A 5798-nucleotide genomic window follows, 5' to 3' on the forward strand; every position below is an offset into this window, starting at 1 on the left:
GTGCAACCATCACAAAACAAGAAACCCGAGAACTAGAAAGGCCAGGCTCACCGAGCCATTTATCCCTCCATCCTTCAATTAACCCACATGTGTTTATTGACCAAGTTGGTACAGTAAACTAACTACCTCAGTGCCACTACCCATATGTGTAGCTTTCCCACTGAGCCACCTGAGAGCAGAGGATGCAGGTGTGAAGTTTTGCTCTACTTTTCACCCCACGTTCCTCTTAGAGGAGGTCTGGAGACTATTGAGAAAGGCTGGTCAGCATCACCCCGGGGATACTGAAACAGAGCTAATAGCTAACCTTTACTGAGTTGGCATGATGTACTAGGAATATGGATTATTACCTCCTATAATCCCTACAGCAATCTCCTAAGGTTGGTGTTGTTGTTGCTGCTGTCAAGTTGGTTCTGGCTCATAGTGACCCACGCACAGCAGAAGGAGACCCTGCCTGGCCATGTGCATTCCTCACAGTTGTTACGTTTGAGCCCATAGTTTCAGCCACTGTGCCCATCCAACCTCATCAAAGGTCTTCCTCTTTTTCATTGCCCGTCCGTCCACCTTACCAGGCCAGCTATCATTCTCCAGGAACTGGTCTCTCCTGTTGGCAAGTCCAAAGAACATGAGACAAAAATCTCACCACCCTCACTTTCCAGGGGCATTCTGGCTGCGCCTTTTCAAAGACAGATTTGTTTGTTTTTCTGAAAACCCACGACACTTTCAACATTCTTTGCCAGCTTCATAATTCAGATGCATCAACTCTTCCTGAGTCTTCCTTCTTCAGGGGCCACTTCACGTGCGTACGAGGCCACTGAAGACACCGGCTCAGATCAAGTGAACCTCAGTCTTCAAAGTAACATCAGCTCTTTAAAGCGCTCTGTACTGCAGATTGTCCAAGACAATGTGTCCTTTGCTCTACGGACTGCTGCTTCCATGGTCATTGATTGTGGATCCAAGCACAAGATGAAATCCTTCACAGCTTTGATCTTTTCTCCCTTTATCATGATGCTACCTATTGGTCCAGTTGCGAGGCTTTGGGATTTTTTTAAACATTGCGTTGCAATCTATACCGAATGCTGCAACCCTCCATCTCCTAGGTAGATCTCCTCTAAGGTAGGTTTCTCTTACTATCCTCACTTTATCAATGAGGAGATGGAGGAAGAAAGAGGCTAAGTATCTTGGTCAAGGTGGAAAGGGTGGATTGTTTGCCTTAAAGAAGCAACAGCTGCTTTACTCATTGCAGGTGTTGTGGATTAAGGTGGTGGAAAGCCATGGGTGGATGCTCCAGCAATATTTATGGAGTGAATGAATGATCCCCCGTCTTAGTCATCAAGTACTGCTGTCTTAGAAATGCCACACCTGGGCAGGTTTAACCCACAAATTTACTCTCTCAAAGTTTAGGAGGTTACACGTCTGAATTGGTGTAGCCAGCTCTAGGATAAGGCCTTTTCTCTTGGTTGGCTGCAGGGGAAGGTCATGGTCTCCTTGCAACATCTGTATACCCAGCATCCCTTGGAGATCACCGTGTATCTTGTCATCAATCTTCCTCTGAGTCTAGGAGGTTCTCAGCGCAGACACCATGGGTCTAAAGGATGAGCTCCACTCCCAGCTCTTCTTTCTTGGTAGCAGTGAGAACTCTCTCTTCTTGTCCTCTTCTCTCTCCTTCTATTTCTTGTACGATAAAAGATGTGACTCAAAGGAGGGTGTGACTTGAGTCACATAAGACCCTGAGTCAAGATACACCCCACATTGATTTTGCTTCATGAACATGTAAAGGTTAGGATTTACAACACTTCACAAAATGGAAGATAATTATATCAGATCACAAAATGGAGGGCAACCACACAATAGTAGAAATCACACCCTAGCCAAGTTGACACATTTTCGGGGAAGGGGTACACAGTTTAATCCATGACCTCTACCAGGCTATTGGTGAGAGACTGTAGTCCAATACATGATCACACAAATAAACATAAACCCAAAGTTGCTATAAGTGGTAGGAGTGCAGTATAGGGGCCACGACTTTCCCTGAGAAGTCAGGGACGGTTTCTCTGGACATGATACCCAAACCAAAGGCTGAGGAGTAAAAGGGTGAAGAAGTTAACCAATAAAGGAAGGGTAGGGATATATAGAGCACCCCAGAGAGCGACAACAGCATGTTTCTGACAGTGATGGGTCAACAGGGCTCCAGGTTTGGGCCAAAGGGAAGCCGAAGCATCCCCCTTATCTGCTCGTGGCTCCGCTCACTCCTGTCATCAGAAGATAGGTGACTCCTCACCTAGGAACTTGGCAAGTTTCCTGCTCAGCGCCCACCTGACAGGTGCAGAGATGAATGCCCACTTGTTTCTTGGCTCTCACCCCCCAACCTCATTCTCAGAGTGACCCAGCGCTATGGCTCTGAACGTGAAAGCTTTGAATTTGAGCCTTTTCCTCCTTCTTCTATTCTGAGTCCTCAGGTGTCAGATCTGTGACTGTGGACCCACCAGCCCTAAGCGTTGGTCCCATTAGTGGGTTAACAGGTGACCCTTCAAATGATATATCCCCCTGGAACCTGGAACATGGCTTTATTGGGAACAAGTGCCATTGCAGATGTGATTCAGGTAAAGGTCTGGAGGTGAGAGCATCCTGTGGGGAGGGGCCCTATCTGGTTTCAAGTGTCCTCGTAAGAGAAGAGCAGGGGAGAGGGACACAAAAACAACCACATGAAGACAGGCCCAAGTCAAGGAATGCCACAGTTTCTGGGGCTCAGAGACAGGCATGGGGCAGTACCTCCCACCACTGTGAACAACCAACCCTGACAACAGCTTGATTTCAAGTTCAAGAATAGATTTCTGCTGGCATAAGCCACCCCATTGGTGATCATTTGCTATAGCAGCGTCAGTCAATTACTACAGTCCTCACTGGGCCAGAGTCCTCTTGCCCTCTCCCCCCACTTAGGGCCCATGACAAGGAGGTGCCAGTTCTCAGCTGCTCCCTGGTGATTTCTAGGGACCTGGGCAGAGTGGCCAGCTGATGAAGCTGCCTGGTGTCGATGTGCACACACATCAACAGGGCCAGTACTCTTCCCAGATGACACTCTTCTGATGTCTCAACAGTCTTAGCTCGAGTAGGGTCAGGGGCTGAGCCAGCTGGGTCTGCTCATTGTTTCAACCCTCTGACAAGTCCCAACCTCTGGAAGCCTCTCAGAACCCCCTGAACTTGAAACTATTTTAGCTATCAGGAACAGAATCTCAAGTTCCACTGGCCTGCGAGGAAAAGAAAGATACTTTGTGACAACTCCAAATGTGGACAGCAGGCATGGTAGGATCCAGGCGCTCAGACATCACGAAGATTCATTTTCTACACCTGAACTTCTGACCTCTGCTTTCCTCTCAGCTGACTGCATTCCTAGCGGTGCTTCATGTGTGGTGGACCCTGGCAGTCCCAGTTTCCATCCTCCTTCCCAGTAGATCCACCCATGGCCACAGAGCTGATGCCTATTTACTTTGTTAATCCAGCTTGCGCGAGTCATCCTCAGTCCTGACTCAATCTCCATGAGCAAGCATCTGGAGAGAGGGTTTTCCATGGCTAGGCTAGTGTCACGATCCCACCCTTACAACCAGAGGTGGGGTAAACCCACCTAGATCCAGAGGTGTGAACTTGGCTGGGGGTCAGGTGAGCTTAAAGGAGATTCAGGGTCCTACTTGTAGAAAGATGAATGGGGTGGAAACCTGGCAGTTGCCCCAGAGTTCCACTTTAGCCAGGGGCAGCTGGGGTGGTGGTGGTGGTGATCCTGATGGACAAGTCAATGGAATGTGGTAGAAAGCAATAGAACAGGGGGTACAGAAATACCATCTATTCAGTGCAGGTGCCCATGGCAACAGAGGTAGCTATCAGATGTTGGGATGGCAGCCTCTAGGGCCACATGTAATATACAGCCATGAGTCATCAGGGTGCCATATAGACACAGGCTCCAAGAAGTTCCTAGAAAAATAGAATAGAAAAATAATGGAATGAGGGGGAGGCCTCACCTTCCCCACTTGAGCTCCCGTGGCTCAGAATGTCCTTCCTTCTCTTGGCAATCAATTTTCAATAACAGGGCTTGGGGCATAACACTAGATTTAGAACATTTGATCTCACTATGTTGTCCGATGCGAGAAAAATGAGCCCTGGCTATTTCTCACTCTCTTGACCTGTAAAGCTTTGATATGTATCAGTTCCCTCAGTGTGTGGCCACTTAATCCCAACTGTCCCTTGAGGAGCCCTAAGTCACAGGGGCCAGCGGTTCTCAACCTTCTTAATGCCACGGCCCTTTCATACAGTTCCTCATGTGGTGGTGACCTCCCCAACCATAAAGTTATCTTCGTTGCTACTTCATAACTGTAATTTTGCTACTGTTATGAATCAGGTGACCCCTGTGAAAGGGTCTTTCGACCCCCAAAGGGGTCGTGACCCACAGGTTGAGAACTGCTGGTGGGAAATCGTAAACTCATTTCTTAGGTAGGAAAATCATCTCAGAAAGGTTAACTGGCTCTCGACAAATCACACAACCAGCAAGTGGGTTAGAACTCGGTTCTCTCCAATTCAGAACCTCTCTTGTCCTTATCCAGGTCGAGCAGAGACAGGTGGGGCCTTCAAGAACAGGATAGAGGTGCCAAGGGAGAGAATTTTGCTCAGAAAAGTGGTGCTTCCAAGGACTGAGCAGAGGGACCCAGAGCCCCTCTCCCACCTTCCTCACCCCACCCTTTGCTGAGCTGCCTAGAGCCACCAGGGCTGAGCGGAAGAGGCAGTCAGTGTGTGGCTGGCTCCCCTGGGGGTGGACAGTTATATATAACTGAGGATTGATTGTTGTTGTCTCTCCCTGCCTCCTTAAACTACCACACATGAGTCCTGCAATCCTTCATCTGGTCACAAGATTGGCAGCCAGCAACCTAGCCTCGCCCCCAGGAGCTAGCCAGTGACAAACGGATCTTTGAAACATCGACAAACAGCAGACCGCAAATATAGAAAGAAGACCCCGAGAGAAAGCGCAGAGATGGAGGGAAACACAGAGACGGGTGGCACGTGAAGCCCCAAAGCCACGGGGTAGACATGGATGACTCTAAGTGACTGGTAAGATTTCAGGTGACAAGAAGTTTACATTTCCATGTGGAAAGGTCCATGTGGACGATGGGGAGCAGGTGGATCCCCACGCCTGACGGCGACAGGAGGCTGCTTCTAAGAGACGAAGGTTTAATGGGGGTCCGCTGGTCACAGGGTCCTCAGTGCAGTGCTGCCCCCCACTCAGGGGCAGTCCAGTGGGAGGCCAGGGAGGTCAAGGGGGCTCTTCGTGATGTTGCCTAAGGAAAAGCCGCCTTGCCCCCTGTGGATGCTGCAGGATTTGTCCACCAAAGATCGGAGATGCGGTAACTGCTCCACCCCTGAATTTTGCAAGGCAGCCATTCTAGTAGGAACCCAGCCTCTTTGTTAGAAATCACCATGGAAAAGCTATTATAGACATACATCCCTGGGGTGAGGTCCAGCAACTAGGGCAGGGGCCAAACCCAATCCAGGGACACATATGGCAGCCAAGTAAATAAGAAGGAGAAAGAGAGAGAGAAAGGCCTGGGTAGGGGAGGAGCAGGGCACTAACCCACCCAAGGGGAGGGTATTGTTTATGTCTCCACAGGAAATGGAGAGAGAGACCAGCCTTCAACCCAATGGGCCAAGACGTGAATACAACATACTGGCATGTACCAGGGAACTGATAGAGAGGTCTGTGGGGCCGGCCCCAATCCCAACTATGTGGACACCCCCTCCCCCACACCCTACCCTCCACC

Source organism: Echinops telfairi, unplaced genomic scaffold (genome assembly GCF_000313985.2).
Source record: "Echinops telfairi isolate 266 unplaced genomic scaffold, ASM31398v2 ScPeMD7_7457;HRSCAF=8495, whole genome shotgun sequence".
Lineage (NCBI taxonomy): Eukaryota > Metazoa > Chordata > Mammalia > Afrosoricida > Tenrecidae > Echinops > Echinops telfairi.